Source organism: Amblyomma mixtum, chromosome 1, assembly GCF_055824585.1.
Source record: "Amblyomma mixtum isolate Tamu chromosome 1, ASM5582458v1, whole genome shotgun sequence".
Classification (NCBI taxonomy): domain Eukaryota; kingdom Metazoa; phylum Arthropoda; class Arachnida; order Ixodida; family Ixodidae; genus Amblyomma; species Amblyomma mixtum.
The window spans coordinates 309,149,816-309,164,771 of record NC_143012.1 but is presented as its reverse complement, the minus strand read 5'-3'; the positions used below and the strand labels follow the sequence as shown (position 1 = coordinate 309,164,771).

At 45.2% G+C, this 14,956-nt stretch overlaps 1 long non-coding RNA gene across 1 annotated transcript in view; it reads left to right on the top strand.

Moving 5' to 3' along the window:
- Positions 1-8,224, top strand: part of LOC149372386 (uncharacterized) — a 44,601-nt gene extending 36,377 nt beyond the window's left edge. The window contains exons 2-3 of the long non-coding RNA XR_016292339.1: positions 2,097-2,190; positions 8,107-8,224. This is a non-coding gene — a long non-coding RNA (uncharacterized LOC149372386). The remainder of the gene's footprint in view (positions 1-2,096; positions 2,191-8,106) is intronic.
- Positions 8,225-14,956: the final 6,732 nt, after the last annotated feature.

The following is a 14,956-nucleotide window of genomic DNA, read 5'->3' as shown; positions in this document are numbered from 1 at the left end:
TAATATTGTCCAGAAGCCCACTCACGACACTAGGGGGTCTGCTAAAGAGTCGTCCAATAAAGCTACCATCTGCAATGCACAGCGATATGGTAGCCTACAAGTGCGAGGGGAAAACAACTTTCTGAATAGGCCGAGGATTTCGGAAGAATATACATATAAGCTTCTTCTATAAGAACTCGTGAACGTTTCTAAACTATCTCCGAAGCGGGTATGCATGCTGCTAAGAGTTATGCTGCTTGCATTTTTTTAGCACTGTGCTCAAACCGCGTACAAAGTCGGATTGACGAGTATCCAGGCTGGAGTGAAGCGAAGCCTCATTTACACAAAGCTTACAAAGCTTTTACATATATGATTTCCTTTGCAACTTTTTGTCGGAAGGCGGAGGAGAAACAAGCAGCCGGTGTTACATAGCGTTGATAACAAGCACAATGGCGGCAGATTTGAGTTATTACATAAAACAATAATGCCATATAAAAAAGGAACATGCCAACAACAAAGATCATGTCTGAGCGAATTTCTCCCGTGTACGCGCGAAACAAGCCTCACAAAACAAAGTTTCTTTTCATTCAATTGTAGGCAATTAATTATATTATTTGAGCCGCTCACTCACCCTGCAAGTTACGCCAATGTCGTGCTCGGCGCAAAGCTGGCCAGCTTCCAGAGATGCGCATTTTAGAGCAGTTGGTGATACTTCGTAGGCAATTAAAAGCGTTACGATTACGACATTACGCGCGAACAATTACGCGCTGTACTCACCGCTAGAAACGCACAGCTTGAAAGCACGAAACAAGGAGGACTTTGTGGCCACTGAAATATTGGTTGTTGACTAGCATACGCCGTCAATCCGCGCAACGCGCTTACAATAAATCATGCTGCAATTAAGTTAATCAATTTCTGTCTTCAATTGTTACAAGACTATTGCATAGCGCTAAGGTCAGATGTGAAAAGGACGAGGAGTTAGCGCTCAACTGTAGTTTACTCTGCACTCGTAAATCAAAACTTTGCTTTTCGACGCTTCTTATGTGGTTGGCGAGCAAAAACGTACCTCCCTTCACTCTGAAATTTCAAACACAAAACAAAGAACAGGATAAGCGTTTGAGTGCAGGCAATTTGTTTCCTTTCATACTAGACAAGGCTGTACCACGTTTGCTTGGTGTGATCGTTTCTGTCGTCTTTTTTCTTCAAATCCCCCAGCCTCCTAAACCCTATGGATGTTGTTGCGCCGACTTAGCTTCTCAAGGTCTAGAAAAATCTCACAAGAACATATTGCAGCCCACTTATGTTAGACAGCGTGGATTTAATGCCTTCTTCCTTTTGATAATGCCTTCAAAAAGGCTATAAAATAAAGCAATTTCTAAGTGTTCGTATGTCAAGGTCACAGTGCTCTAGCCAAGTGGAAGAAGTACTGGAGAGCGAGCAGTAGAAAATTAATTATTCTGCTCTCACGGATCTGTCGTCTTCAGTGTCAACAACGTCATTTTAGAGACGTAGGCAGGAAAGCTGCTGTCAGAAGCACTTGCATTCATAGACTAACTTTGATATCAGAAAGAGGTTTCTATTTTTTTCGCGCCGGCTGGTTCTCTCGATCGCTTTTCAGTACGCCCGGCGCGCGAAGTTGAAAAATTGAGCCTATATTTATCAATGTCAGCTTGTCTCTTGCAGATGTCAGGCATCTGGCTTTCTCTTTCCTTCTCTCTATCTCTCTTTCTCTTGACTTCAGGGCTCTCGGTTGTTTCAACTCAAAACTTTCTGCCGTACTGACTGGGCGGGTTCGCGGGCAGACAGCCAGGTTTACCTCGCTTACTATATTTGATCCGAATGATACTGAAATTGATGTCTGCCCACTGAAAGGAAATTCGTGCGACTCGTATTTTGTCATGAAAAAGAAAGCTTTGATTTCAGGGTGTTTTTAAGGGTGCGATATTTATCATTTTAGTCAATATTTATTTTTTCCCGCACTCTCATTAACAGAATTCTGAGCAACAATTGCGACAGAGGAACGCTCGAGAAAGTAGAGGATTGGTTCATTGGCTTCACGCTGATCGTGCATAGACCGGACCAAATTACACTTAACTTCGAATTTTGCTCGCATGCAGGAGGTGTGGGGTTCGATCCCCAGTGTTGCCGGGTGCCCACCAGTGACACACTTGGTACAAGCTTTTCTCTGGCCAGGTGCTGGGCTTACCAGAGGTAAATTGTTTAAGAAATCCCTATCTTACCCCACCTTGAGCAGACGATAAAAACCTTGTGCCATGGTGCTCTTCAGTCAAACCTGCTTTTGCGTCAAAGAAATTAATCATACCATCGAATTTCGCAAGGACTTTATGAAATCAGCAAATTAGAAAGAAAACTTTCAAGGCACCCAGCACGGCTGACTTATTCGACGGTCATGCCTTGGCCACTTGTGTCAGCCAGAGTCAACTACGATAGTTAGTGTTGGCCGGCCATGTATACCATCCTAATTCCTAACTGGGTTCGATAATTAAGTGTCCGGTTTGTATATTGCGTGCGACGAGATACTATGTTTGCCCACGACGCGAATTTGCTTTAGTTATGCAGCTTATATTCATACTCTTGTTGGTAGTAAAATATGCCAGCTGGTGGAAATGTTTTGCTTAACTGCGCAAAATAGAACAGAGAGAATTAGAAAAGTAGAAGAGACAAGCGTTAACAAGTGCGCTTAGCACTGTACTGACTCGCCAGGGTTTTGGTATAATTTCCCTAATAACATGGCACCTTCAGGGTAATTTTCAGCTTCCAATGCCGCTCAGTAAGTTCTTCCGTCTTTCTAACCTCTTTAAAAAGACACATAACCCTTCACTACGGCGTCTCTCATAGCCTCAGTCGCTTTGGGACGTTAAACCCCAATAAACCAAACCAAACCAAACCAAACCAATTTCAACTTTTAGGTCCGCCATGAAACTTGTGCCGCAGTTAAAAATAATTATCATAAGAGCATTCAAAGCACTTATAATAGAACATGCAAGCGCACTCATGTAGCTAAACGCGTCAAATTTCACCATGCGGCGTAGGCTTGACATAAACTTCAAACCCATTGTGGTTTCGTATGAGTGCTGAGAAGCAGACCGCAACAATTCGTCCGAAAACCAATAGCGACAAGGCATTTAAATATGAAGCCACTTCACTGTCGACCAAAAAAAAAAGCGCGCACGAGGTGAGTAAAAGAAAGAAAATATAGACGGTTACTGCCCAACTAAAGTTAAGTGAACTTGTGTCAGTATCAGAAATGAACATGAATAAACCTGAACAGCTTGAGCGAAGAGGCACTGAAGTGCTTGACGGAGGCCGGCACTACTGAATCACAGACCATAGCATGCGTAAACAAAATATACTTCTCACAGCGAAAAGCCTTTTAACATACAGAAATAAGCGTTTCTGACAAGTTGTTGCCTTTAGAAATACGTAGAAACAATTTAACGTCACCAAGCTATTTATTTCAAAGCGACAAGACCGGGTTATTGCTTCATAAATGGCTAAGAACGCTACATGGTAACGAGAAACTTGATTGATTAGTGACCACAGCTTTAGTGCTCGTGAGAAGGTGGTCTTATGTCGTTTCAGTTTTCATTTTCATTTAACGTGACTGCGCAAGGGGCTGTTTCCTTCCTTACGACCGGCAGAAGTGGAATCGGATGGATACCCTAAGCCTAGCCGCGCCCCCTCCCAGTAACTCTGGCGGTAAATGCGCGTTGGAGTGCTCTGTCCCCATCCAATAACAGCTACGCTCTCGATATGGTGTACCCACATATCGAAACGAGTCTCACGTTCTTCTCAGCGGAGTGAACATGACGTGATGCTGAGCATGTTTCTTGCTACCGACGAGACGAGGGTACAGCGCTGTATTACTGCGCGGCTACTGTTCCCCCTTAGCGACACATACGACGACAGATTTCATGTAGATAATGTCATCGTTCTTGGCATCGCTCTGTGTCCTAAAGGTGCTTCTCAACGTTCGTGCCAGCAGCTAGAAACACGTCGCCAAGCGTCACGTGACTCCGCTGCACCCAACGACACCTCTGACGCTCACCTCAGGCCTACTTTTGCAAGCAAAGGTTTAGCGCGGCCAGCGTATAATATAAAGGGTGCCGAGACCTCACATGTCAACGCAGATTCCGTTCGCTATATGGCCTCACTCTTCTAAACCAGAGGGCATTGGGAAGAGGCCGACGACGAGAAAAAACCGTAGTCGCCACGGGCCCACTGTCCCGACTTGAATTGTCTTCCGCGAACTTCACCCTAGGCGTACAGTCGCGAGCAAAAAATATTAGCACAGATTATTGGGGATCAGAATTTGTATATCTCACCACGCGGCGCTGCGGTACGCAGACCTGCCTAACGGGCCGTTTCCATGTTTGCAGAATAGGTGGGGACGGCGGGAAGGAAGCTTTATCAAGCGTACACCGCCCGAGCGTTGAAGTGCCGACCCTACGTGACTGTGCTTGCAGCATTTATTTTGGCTCGGTTATCATGAGCAAAGATGGCCTCTTTTTATTACTTTTTTTTTATGTCCGCGATGGTTTGTCAAAAGGAACTCGCGGGAACAATAGATGATAGCGCTGGGGCGCGATTACGAGTTTTTGTCTCAATTTTGAGACTCTGACGTCAAAATGACGACACCGCGAGTTGTTGACGGCAGAATCAACCAATTAGCAGCGAGGTTGTGGTGTCTAATAGTAGGGTTCCACCCAGGAAGCATTTAGTTGCGCAATAAGGGACCGTATGCTAAAGTTTTTCTGTAAACACGCCGTTAATAATTTGAAGAATGTTTTATTTCGCTAACAAACTATGTTTCAAACTCAACGACATGAAGCAAAAGAAGAAGCGTCCTCAATTTTGCAATTAAGTTTGCTCTTCAGTAACTTTTGCTGCCGCGAGGGTGCGCTGACGCTGGAAAAGCGTCGGTAGCGGCGGCTAGGTGGCGTGAGCTGTCGCCTGATTCAACGGACTCAGCCTTATCCCTCCACGCACATATTCAGCCATCGTAAACATGGCAGCCACAAGAAAAAAACAGCTGATTTGACGGCTGTCCTCTTTTTTCACACATTACGCAGAGTCAAAGTACTGCGCAGACGTCTTAAGTGCGCGGAAAAATCTGGTTAAAGGCAGTGATTGCTACGGGTCTGCCGAGAACAATTTGGAAGGAGCGCTTGGCTCGAAAACCGACGAAGGCAGCTTTAAGGCAAGTTCACACTGGCGAGTTGCAATCGTCGCGCTAGTATTCTAGGCGACCGATTTCGGTCAATTAGTTACGGTTTGCGAAGCACATGTAAAGCGGGGAGGGAGCGTAATAAATCTATTTAAGCCTGTCGCGCGACCTCCGCGACTCGCCAGTGTGAACTCACCTTGCTGCTATCGATGGCAAATGTGCTCCAAGGGCGATGCGTGATTATATTTATTTTTGTTCAGAAAATACCCGGCGACCATGAATAATCACACTGCAGCAACTGCCGACATACGGAAGCAGACCGGTGCAGCTGATGGGAGCTTGCAATCTCACAGCGTGAATTAAGAGCCGGCACGCCCGGTCACTGCGGCAACAATCACTCTTCCGCCTCGTAACCAACTCATGCCGCCCGCTTCGGGTTAAGCACTTGATATTCGTGTTGGTGGTGCCGTTCCGTTCGGATGATGCTCGGATGACGCCGCCGGGGATACTGCGGTGGCGAAAGTTTATGCGAAGGAAGTCCACCTTCGCCGCCGCCTTGTCTTGAGGGGTCTCGCCGGAAAGCGCGCACCTTCTGCGACTTAACTTTGACAGTGGTCTCCGCAACTCACCGCAAACACTTGCACAGTCGGTTGGGCTACGCCGACGTTTACTTCATTTCCTACGGTGTCTTGAAACCCACCGGCGGCGAAGGCGCGCACAGGCACTTGCCGCTCCACTGACCGCGCACTCACCCGCACACCTCCAAGTTCAACGGCGAGTTCGTCGCACAGCCATTATGCTCCTTCCTATGTCAAAACGTCGAAACAACTCGTCCGGCACGCCAAAACCGTCTTCGTGCACCCTCTTACACCGTTGCTCGCGCGGCCACCGGCCATGTAAACAACCGCCATTTTCTGTCTCGAGCGGTTTGAGACCACTCGTTCCAGTCGCAAGAAATCGTCTCAATCGGCTCGCATAATTAGGTGAGCAACGTCAACACTTTTGGCACACTTATGACGTCGGCCGGTGACGCAAAAAACCAATATGGCCGCTGGTCACGACCGACCAATAGGAACGGGGCAAATGAGACACTTTTTGAGACACTTTCCGATTGAGACGATTTTGAGCGACTCGTAATCGCGCCCCTGCTTTTAGCCAGTAATTTTGCTGTCCGTGGCAGTACGCTGAACCCTCCTAATACTGTAGAATGGGAACGGCCCGGTACTCTCGTTATCAGCCTCTTCGCCACCCGCAGCTCCACGCGTTGTCATTCCGGCGCTCCGGTGTTCCATCGTGTGTGCTAATCTTTTTTACCCGCGACTGTACCAGTGGACTCGCCGCACCTGAATCTCCTTAACAGGCAGGAAGTCCGTGAGCGTGTCTCGAAGCGCTCATTCTCAGCGTAGAGCATTTTCGCCCCTTTCCTGCGAGGCCCTTTGTTTGGATAATGAAGGTAGCCAACGGAAAAGCCAAGTTATTCGGCTCGAGCTGCCGCACGGTATCGATCGATTACCTCCCCTTGTCGCTCGCACAGTCTACGCTCCCCCATAAGTTCGGCCACTTGCAAGTAAAGCTGCTTTAATAACGCAAGGAGTGGGTATATGCTGAATCTATTTAGCTCCTTTGCCGCAATATTGCCTCTTTTCTATGACATTTCTTTGCACTTCGTCTCTACAAAAGGAGAAATGCACTGAATTGCTACGCTTTTTAACGAGGCCACGAGGCATTACATCTATTTACTTTTGCTCAGTAAGGGCTGCTAGTTCTTACGTAATTATTTCAAAGAACTCGCTTCACACATTCGCCTGTGAAACACTACGTTTTGAAATCGTCAAAATGCGCGCCCCGATGCTTTCGTTCTTCAGGGATCTCCCCAAATTGCTTATACTCTCGGTTGTTCTGCAACATTATGAAGGGTACAATCTAAGTGAACCAACTGCCTACTCACAGAAACTGGCTTCAAAGCTTACCTCATAATAGTTAAAGATGCAGCAGAAACAGCAAAGGAAAGAACAGGCCGATGCGCGCAGAAATTTACGCGCGCTCTTTCCTACAGGAACAAGAGAAGCCTAAGGCCGCCTCCGCCATTTAATTTCGGCGCGAAGAAACTTCTCCCAGCTAGACTCCGACAGGTTGTGTTATAGTGTTCTGGTGTTTAACGTCCCACAGTGACTCAGGCTATGAGGGACGCCGTAGCGGAGAGCTCCGGATAATTCGACCCCCTGAGGTTCTTTAACGTGCACCGACATCGCACAGAACACGGTGCTCTAGCATTTCGCCTTCATCGAAATGCGACCGCCGTTACTGGGATCGAACCCGTGTCTCTCGGGTCAGCAGCCGAGCCCCATAACTACTGATGCACCGCTGCGGCCGACTCAGAGAGGATGCACAACAATTTACTTTTGCAGTAACTGTAATGACGCCGCAACAGAACTCGTAACTTTTGTTCGACAAGAGAGGTCAGGGCGGGATGCGAGTAGGGTGCATATCGGTCGCGTCTAAATTTCCGGAAGGCAGTCCTTCGCTGATCTTTGTGGGCGTTTCAGCAATTCTTCCTCGAAAGGGAAATTTGACTGACCGACCTACCGACCGACCGACCGACGACCTGCCGATTGATTTATGTATTGATTGATTGATTGATTGATTGATTGATTGATTGATTGATTGATTGATTGATTGATTGATTGATTGATTGATTGATTGATTGATTGATTGATTGATTGATTGATTGATTGATTGATTTATGTATTGATTGATTGATTGATTGATTGATTGATTGATTGATTGATTGATTGATTGATTGATTGATTGATTGATTGATTGATTGATTGATTGATTGATTGATTGATTGATTGATTGATTGATTGATTGATTGATTGATTGATTGATTGATTGATTGATTGATTGATTGATTGATTGATTGATTGATTGATGACCAGCTCCTGTTCGCTCCCTGAGGCCCTCTTTCTGGCTGGATGTCTCCGGGACAATACTGAAGATGCCGGGTCAGGTATCCTCCAACGAATGCCCCGGACTAGGTGGCTTGGGATGTTCGCGAGAGCTCTGCTGTAACCCCACAGGTACAATATGATGATCTAGCAGAACTTTTTGCTGGGCTAGTTGGTCCATTCTGATATTGGTGAAAACAGCGCGAAAGAAGAAGCCCGAAGGCGAAACGAGGAAGTGACAGGAAAGAGCGCTGACTGACAACTGAATTTATTGAGCGAAACTCGCGAAATATATAGGAAGGCAGTGCCAAAGATAGTCAGGCAGGTTTTCCGCAGACTGTGATTTCGGCAGTGACTGAAGCTCTGCTTCAGAAAGTTAAAGGCAAGAAGAAAAACGTTACTCAGGAAAGCAATAGGAGGGTGAGGCCTGCCGTTATCCCGTATTCCCACCGGGTAGCACATAATTTGAAAAAGGTTGCAAATAAATATGAGATTCCCGTAGTCTTTTCTGCCCCTTGCAAGCTAGCTACGTTGTGTCACAGGATAAATAATGAAAAGCCAAGACAGCAAACCTGTGGCCTAAAGCATGCCAACATGTTCGTCAGGTGTAGGGAAGGTGTGATTTACCAGATTCCGCTTACATGCGACAAAGTTTATATTGGTCAAACCGGAAGGTGCCTGAACGAACGTATAAGGGAACATGAGCGCTCACTTGAAAAAGGCACTGGCTCTAATCTAGCGCTTCATTGCAAAGATTGTAAATGCATGCCTCGATTACGCGACACTATTGTTCTTGATAGGAGTAGAGACAGCGTAGCCCGGGAGTTGAAGGAGGCTTTCTTTATAAAAAGAAAGGGCTTGGAATGTATCAGTGACGCGTCAAAATCATTGTACAGGAGTGAACTTGCCTTTTTGGAACAACATTGCTAAATTTTTATTGTTGACTACGCGTGTTTCAATCGTTGAGTGTCACTGTTTCATCGTTTTATTGTTAAGGTATGTGCATGTTTTAGCCATACGTTGTTACATTCAGTTAGTTTTTATTCTTTCCACAATTCCATTTCGTCATTTTTTATCGGTTTTACCCTTGTTACCTGCTATGGATGTTTTATAGGTTTTTATGGCTCTTTACACCTTGTGACATTAACTGTTTAAGTCATCATGTATTTTTTTGTTACCATCCCCTTGAGATTCTGCTGACTTTTAGCCTTTTCACCCTGTTATGTTTTTATCGCTTTTATGGCTCTTTACACCATGTGACATTAACTGTGTATAGTCATTGAGTGTAGTTTTCATTTTGTTACCTTCCCTTTTGATATTCAGTTCACTGTTAGCTTTTTCACCTTGTTTTGTTTTTATCTATTTTATGGCTCTTTGCACCATGTGACGTTGACAGCATCTGACTATCTTTGGCACTGCCTTCCTATATATTTCGCGAGTTTCGCTCAATAAATTCAGTTGTCAGTCAGCGCTCTTTCCTGTCACTTCCTCGTTTCGCCTTCGGGCTTCTTCTTTCGCGCTGTTTTCACCAATATCACAATATGATGAGCTCCGATCGGCCGGCCTCAGTGGTTGCAACCGCTTTGCAATTTCGCAACCGGAAACAACCATTCGATCTCCTTTATATATTCGCAGCTGGCGTACAATTTATTGCCGTATTCATGTTAAAAAGAAGTCAGCTGCGTCTTTCACTCTTCAAACTGGATCCCCAAAACACACGTGGCATGCAGGTATACACAGTACACCCTTGCCTTTGGTTTTCCGTAATACTTCCCTGCCGCTGCGCTGGAGCAGTGGGCATGCCGTTTGCCGTCTCCGCCACTATGTATTTCCGAAGTTTCATTACCCTGTTTCTCGGTTACAGAACATATTGTGCAACTTAGCTCTCCAATCTGAACACGCTGAGTTAATTTTCACCAAGTTATACAAAGCAAATCAAGACTGTCTTTGAGTAGGAAACATTAGATTTGGCTAATCAAAACGTCAGGATAATTACTAAGCCATTGTGCCCATCAGGATGCTCTTCTGGCATACGACGGTTTCTGTCTGAAACCAAAGTTACTGTATTGTAAAACTCTCTCACGAATGCGATAGATAATTGGGATTGAGAAACTTCAGCGTCAACCGACTTTCCGGGCATTAGGGCTTTCATCACAGATCTCGCACATTGCTCAGAGTTCATATAATAATTATCATCGTAACCAACAGCCTAGCTAAGTTTTCCACACGAAAAAGGACTCCTTTTATAATCAGCTCATCATCTATGGCGCCATTCTTCTGATATGCAGCAAAATCTTTATTTTATAGTGTTTCCACCGATCGCTTCGGGCAGTTAAGACTGCCATAGAAAACCAATGCGGAACGCTTTTAACGATAGCAAAAGCATTAATAGCAAAAGCAAATGCAAGACTGTCGACGGGAGTTTGCGAATATATGGATTGTTATGGTGAAATGTTGCAATATATGCTTAAATTGCGATCATAAACTCTTTGCCGCTCAAAAATAATTTCGTCCACTATTGTTGGGTATGCCCATTGCGCCTAAAATGCAGTTTGGTCGTTGCTCCCGTGTAATGCACTGAGCGAATGTTGCCGAGAAACATTCGCTGTGCGTTGCAGGCTTCCTGCAGAGCACAGTAGCTGCGTTTTTTAAGTTGTACCAAACCAGACGCTTTTGACGTACTGCCTGTCGGAGGTTAACGCCATGCATTATCCTCTTCAGCCTCTTTCAGACAGCTGTCGACGAAACCTCGTGCTGGGCATAACTCCACTATAGAGCTTTTGAATATCAGAGCAGTTTTGGTAGTCGCCACATCTCGCAACGCATAAATCTCCACTGACGCTTTCGTAGCCTTTACTTTGCCAGAGTTTGGTAAACAAAATGTTGCTACAGCATAAGAGCGGACGACTGTCATTTACGTCACTTTACTAGGACGTTACTACTAACTATCAATGTAGTGTTTGCAAGCATGCTGGAAGCTCGGGTAGGCGCACAGTAGGCACTAACTATGGCTGTTAGTACAGTGAGTGCTACTGTATTCGTCGTACTAGGGACCTCATGAAATGCTACTGGTTCCTAGCTTAACGATGAGTCCTGCAGTTGTGAATAACGGTATGGTTAAAACATGGACTACTAGCCCTCGCAGCATCAGACTTTGTTAGCAGGCTAAATAAAAATTCTGGGCGGCACTTTGCTCTCACTAAAGCGCGATGAGGCGAAAACCATTTCCGACTCTGTTGCTGCCCCTTTTACTGCAGTGATGACAAAAGCATGCAGTGATGACTACGCATTGTCTATGACGTCATGACTATTGTTAATTATTCTAATTAAATTACTTTGATTAGTTTTTAATTAATAAAATTTTAATTAATTGACAGCTAGGGAGGGACAACTGCGGACACACACGCCTGCGAGTCATCAATCTGTAAAAACTTTCGCCTTAAAAAGCACGTAGGCTGGCACTCAAATGCCAGTTGTGGGTTGTGGGCACTTACACGGACAGATATCAAGGATATCTCTTCGTCTACAGCTGCCGGATTTATAGTTCAACGGCATTTTATCTCACTCCTTCGGTTCGTTTCCTCACAGAACCATCGCTGTTAGTTTCCTCCAGACTACACCCGTATAGGGCTTCCAAGAAAGTTGTATTTTGTTTTCACTTAGTCTGCGTGTGAAAGGCCTCAGTGTACGAAAAAAAAAAAAAACGAGACGTTACGTAGCGGGCTGTTTTCCGATTTGACCGGCCCCTTGATTAAAAAAGCGAATGCCATCACTCTCAGCTCTTTATTTTTTGTTCTATGACGCAGAGAGGCAGTTAGACAAGCCTCAAATGTCCCTTCGCGGTGTCTCGTCTATACGCCTTCCAATGCTGAAGCGGATTCTCAGCATCTAGCCCCAATACAAGATGCCCTTTGTGTAACAGCCCTTTGGTTATGCCTCCACTGTTAATAGTGGTATTGAAGTGTAAAACATGCCCGAGCGTGTTCAGTGTCATAGTAAGACGACTGGTAAGATTGGTACTAAAGAAAGAAGAAGCATTTTTAGTTCAGCCTAGGCGTAGAGTCTTAAAGGTTATTCTGTTTTGTGAAACCCTTTTCTTGGGTAATTTTGTCCAAATATAAATCTAGAACATCAAAAATCTCATTTGATGGTTCCTTGACCTGGCAGAAATCAATTAAAATGCTTGAAAGCAATGTAACGTGTAATTTCTATGTAAAAAGATCCTGAATTAGCGGAATAAATCGTTATGCTAAAGCGGAATAAAGCAGCCACTAACAAATTTAACGACGAGAAATTTGTGTGCCTTAGACGGCGTCGCAATGGTTTTCCTCTGAAATGTCCTTGAAGGCCGTTTTTCTCACCAAAATATAATTACCCAACAAGCTCTTCGTCGTCATTACTCTATGATGCGGGTGCTTTGTTTTCTCTAGATTGTTGCGCCGTGCATTACGCCACCGACCTTCTCGTGCTGAGTCTCGGTCGGCAACTGGGAGGATTGCGCGCCCTTGGAATACGTGCACAAAATTTATAGCCTGCCCTTAAACTTCTTCTGGGACAGTCTGGTGCCTGGATGAATCGGTCGTTTCGTTTATAGCCGCGTGGGGACGGAGCACTTAACGAAATAGCGTCCGTCTCTTTGTTATCTTCGCTCCGTGGTTTAACCTGCTTTAGCGCAAAGGTGGCGGCAATGCAGTTCCCACGACTTAATCGATCAGGCTGCTTTCGTGATGTCGTTATTTGGACGCCTCAAAGCTCTCATATGGGTACGGTGCTCTTAAGCAAGACCGCAAAGCTTCAGAAGAAAGCTTCAAGTGGCCTAAGCTGTCACGTGACAGGGAGAAGCAGCATTCATATAGTATGCATACACAAGGCGTTTAAGCTAAGACAGTTATCAATGTATTAAATTATGCTTTTTTAGTTACAAGAGCGGTCTCTTCGGCTTAGCGTTGCCTGCGGTGATGAGTACTGAGATAGCTAAGCTAAGCTAGTTAACACCTTAACTAGCAGGCAGGTGAACTTGAATAGTTAACCCATTAACTATCACTGTTAAGCTGCTCATTCACTGAGAGGATTGTAGCCCATTATAAGTCATATCTATATCAGTTTTTATAGATTTTGTAAAAAGGCATTCTGGTCGCCGCTGCAACACAAGAAATTCTGAGGCCGCACATGGGCGAAACCGAAAATGTCACGCCTGAGAGAGTGTCTACGAGAGCTCCGCATAAAGGGGCACTCAGTGCTCGCTGCCCGCTCGCCGCTCTCACCCTGGCGCTGCTAAAGAGCAAAGAACTGATATAGATTTTACTGATGGTAGGCTGCAATCCTCTCAGTAGATGAGGAAGTTGACAATAAGAGGTAAAAACAGTTAAGTACCATTGAGCCAGCCTGTTAACATGTCTTAGCTGTACTCTGATGCACACCATCCTTGACAATGCTATGCCGATGAGAGCGCTATTCAAACTCAAAAAGACTATCAAAGTCTATCTTTAACTATTGCTAGCAGTCTGAGGTGAAAACTGCTGTATGAAACAAAATTTTATATATGTTCGTGTTTTTTTTTTGGTTATTTTGGTTATTTTTGGTTATTTTGGTAATTTTTGGTTATCTCCGCACTTGATCTGCGCAGCCAAGCGGTGTTTTATTGCACAAGCAACTGCATAGACTCCATTTTCGATTGAATGGGTGCTCAGATGACAGCATAAGGAAGAAGACGCACTGGCGGATTTAGTTTTTCACTTCTGTTTTTAACTCTTACATGAAAGGTTAGGTTTGGTTTGCTTTTATGTGGTTTAACTTCCCGTAGTGACTCAGGCTATGAGGGACGCCTTAGTGGAGGGTTCCAAATAATTTCGACCACCTGAGATTCGTTAACGTTCACTGACATTGCACAGAACACGGGCCTCTAGCATTTCGCCTCCATCGAAATGTGACCGCTCGGCCAGTACCGAAACCGCGTCTTTCGGGTCAGCACCCGAACATCATAACCACTGAGCCACCGCGGCGACATTTACTAGTTTTGTGCATATTTTCTTTTCTCATTTTGTACTGCACGCACATACGTTTCTGTCTCAGGGCACAGTAAGCCCGAAATAAGCAGTTTTTCCTCCATAGTTCAGCGCCATTTCTGGAAATTGTTACATACTTCAAGGCTGCCAGGTCGGTGGTTAAGATCCTCCAGTGAAGCTCCTTGAATGACATCTGAGGTGTCTTTTAAATTAAAACATGCACTCATAGAGGAAGTGCTGGGGGTCAGCTGCTTTCGATACCATTAATCAGGCGATAATGCTTCTTAACACCCGTTCGATAACACGTTTTCACTTCAGCCAGTCCATGTGGTTGGCTCTCGTCATTCCGGCTGCCGCTGCTGATAGCCGCACCAACGATAACATGACCCTACAGGCGAGGGCGCTGCATACCACGATACTACCGGGAAAAGAAAATGCTCATTTTTTTTTTTCAGACTGAAAGTTCTACTACGGTCTTTTGATTCTGCGCTGTAAATTGTACAGGGTCGTGTGGCTCAATTGTTCAAACGGAGAGTCTTCTAGTACTCTACTCTCAAACGCTTCCATAACTGTCAAACGACATAAGCGAGACCAGAAATGACCGCTGAGTGCACCCTAAAGAGCAAGACAATTCTTCCCTCTCTTTGGTTGAAATCCGCACAAGCTCTATCTGCGACGGTCCGGCCTATAGTGAACTTCAAGCAAAGTCCATTGCGGTTAAACCAAAAGCTACTTTTGAGAGGACAATGAACCTTCTTGCTTGTACAGACGTCAACGACAGGAATTCAATTGAAGATGGCGGCCTAAAAGACCTCTTGAATACGCGACAGCACCGA